General features: G+C 39.7%; 1 pseudogene; it reads left to right on the top strand.

Moving 5' to 3' along the window:
- The first annotated feature begins 528 nt into the window (after positions 1-528).
- LOC149012135 (5-oxoprolinase 1 pseudogene) lies at positions 529-1,542 on the top strand (annotated as a pseudogene).
- Positions 1,543-3,200: the final 1,658 nt, after the last annotated feature.

Below are 3,200 nucleotides of genomic sequence, written 5' to 3'. Positions count from 1 at the left end.
TTTTAATTTAGTTAGTTCCATTCCAGTGAGAAACGATATTTCATTTAGGCTGATTAAAGCCTATTTATATCCCATTAATAGATGAACTGATTAATTTGAATCTTCATCATGCAATTGTGTGGCTGCTGCCTTCTTCTCTGTAAGAGGGTGTTGTCTAGTGTCTCATAGTCATGTTCAGATAGCTTTAGTGCTGGTGTTTGAAGCCCCAGTGCTGTTCCCTGGCAATTCACAGTCCAAGAGGAGATTGGGTGGTAGGTGTTTCAAACCATAGTCCCTATTTTTGACTCCTTCACTTGATCCAAGTGACAGTCACAATGTAGAAACCCTAGATTTGGATCTTACAAGTGCCTCTTGGGAAGGCCCAATTTTCAGATATTAAATTTTGTCCGGTCGGTTTTGGCTGATTTTCAAGTGAGCGGAACCCTTTCCCGCTCTCCTAGAATTTAATCCAAACCCAGCCCCAATTCCATCGTTAAACCTGGAAATCTGAAAACTTTAAACCTCACGACGCCTAGCCATAGTTCCCAAATGGCTGCAAACCAGAGAGGAATTACTCTTATTAAAGAGCTAATTGAGCAGTATGGTTTGGAAACAATTCAGGCTTACATGACCCATGTACAGACTAATGCAGAAGAAGCTGTGAGAGAAATGCTCAAATCACTCTACACCAGAATTGCAAGTCCTTCATATAATTTTGAAGGAGCAGATTCTCTCACCATTGAAGAAGAAGATTATATGGATGATGGTTCTGTTATACACTTAAAGCTTACTATCAATACTGAGAAGGGTGAGGGTTTGTTTGATTTCATAGGGACTAGCCCGAAGTGTATGGGAATTGGAATGCACGGAAGCGATTAGAGCTGCAGCTGTCATTTATTGTGTACGTTGTCTGGTCAACGTTGATATTCCTCTGAATCAAGGTTGTCGGCTCCGATTAAAATATACATTCCAAGAGGTTCTTTCCTTTCTCCCAGTGATAAAGCTTCTGTAGCAGGAGGTAATGTTCTAACATGTGAAAGAGTTACTGATGTAGTACTCACTGCCTTTCAGGCCTGTGCTTGCTCTTAGGGTTGTACTAATAATCTCACTTTTGGGGATAATAGTTTTGGTTATTATGAAACAATTGGAGGTGGGAATGGTGCAGGGCCTACTTGGGATGGAACCAGTGGTGTCCAGTGTCATATGACCAATACCCGTATGACTGATCCGGAGATCCTTGAGCAGAGATACCCTGTTTTCTTGCATAAATTTGGGATAAGAGAGAACAGTGGAGGTGCTGGTCTTCATAGAGGTGGAAATGGACTTGTGAGGGAGATTGAGTTCCGCTGTCCAGTGACGGTAAGTGTGCTTTTGGAGAGGCGTGTTCATACACCAAGAGGTATGAATGCTGGTAAAAATGGGGCTAAAGGGATTAACTACCTGATTACAAAAGATAAACGACAAGTTTACCTTGGAGGTAAGAACACAATTGAGGTACAGGCAGGGGAGCTTCTTAAAATTTTAACTCCAGGGGGTGGTGGATGGGGTTCTATTCCTCGTTGATTCTCTATTAAAACAGACTTTGTTGTGGTCCTCACTCATTCACCAGGTTATAGAAATAAATGATGAGTTCATACTTGGTGAATAAGATGTTATGGTCCATTAAGGTAACAGAAAGGACATGTAAGTTTCAAAAATAAATTGACTTCATACAATCATACTTGTGTTTATATCAAAGATTTCTATATATCAATCTTTCCTGTAGTTACAATCTTCAAGTGTCCCTCTCAATGTTTTCTCTTTTCCTTGTGGAATGATGGATTTGGATCCTGTCTTGCCTGAAACTTGGTGCTACTTGTGCTTCAATCGTTGGGATTGCACCAGGTGACAAGGTTGAATGTTGGTTAGTCAAATAAGCATGTGGAATTCCTCCATTGAAGTAAAAAGAACTGGAGTTGAACCCGAGTTGGACCGAACCTAATATCCATGAACCGAGATCTGTTCCATATCGAATTAACACAAAACCAACAGCTGTCAGAAAAAGAAAAGAGAAAGAGAGAGAGAGAGAGAGAGAGAGAGAGAGAGAGAGAGAGAGAGAGAGAGAGAGAGAGAGAGAGAGAGAGAGAGAGAGAGAGAGAGAGAGAGAGAGGGATATCCATTTGAGAAGAAGACCGCCGATGAAAGGGATACAGCTAAGGTGACCTTAAAGGGTTATAGTTCCAGCAATTTCACAAGGTATGATAGGTCAGGGCTCTCTCCTTTTTCTTTTCAAGTTTCTGATTCAATGTACCTTTTTGTTCTTTATTCCCCTGCTCTTGGAATCATGTTATTCTATAAATGCTTTTGGTTGGTCAGCACAATGTTCTTTGAAGGTGGCCACCCAAAATATGTTGATGCTGAATGCATTCGTAAAGCCTTATCCTAGTGATAAAGTGTAGGATGGCGGAGGTGGCAGCACTCGAAATTTATGAGATACTGAAGATTTTTGTTAACATAGTGTGAATTAGATAAGACACATTCCTAATGAGATACTGAAGATTTTTCTCAGTGTATTATATTGTGTTACTTCATATTGAAGATTTTCTATTGAAAGTGAAGGATTGCTTGGTTAATGTTGTAAATGAGCTGGTGGAATTCTTCGGCTTTAAAACCTGATTTGTTGCCAGAAATGTTTGCTTGTAGACATGTGGTTGTCTAATATACTGATACCTTATATGAATATATGATGGTTTGATCATTCATGGGCCCTTTAATTGCACCGGGGTATGGTGGAATCCTCAACTTGCACTCTTTTCCATGAAAATTGGTAATCCGAATAAGGAGCTGGAGCAGAGTACTAATGAGGACAATATTGTATGAGAATAGTTTCTTGAGATCAGGTTAATTATGGGATCAATTTGTACTACTTGATCTGTTTAAGGGGGTGGGGGGTTATGAACTATGTGCGATGCAAAAATCATAATAGGAAGTGGTAGTAGCATGCAGTAGTTCATGCTTCTCTAGCATATATATTACTTCCATGTGTCCTACAAGTGATTTGATCATGTGAAGGAAAACTTGCCTTGTAGTTCATTTCTAAATATTACTCCATGTTGTGTTTGCTTAAAATCGTTCCAGTTGTTTCATTAATTTCCCCTTACTTTTATGGAGTATACTAGTTCTAGTTGTCTCATTAGTTTCTTCTTCTTGGAGAGTTTACTCGTCAATGCAGTGACAGCATC

This window comes from Hakea prostrata, chromosome 6 (assembly GCF_041222555.1).
Source record: "Hakea prostrata isolate BN-2017 chromosome 6, UWA_Hpros_2, whole genome shotgun sequence".
Lineage (NCBI taxonomy): Eukaryota > Viridiplantae > Streptophyta > Magnoliopsida > Proteales > Proteaceae > Hakea > Hakea prostrata.
This window is presented reverse-complemented; position numbering and strand designations above follow the sequence as displayed.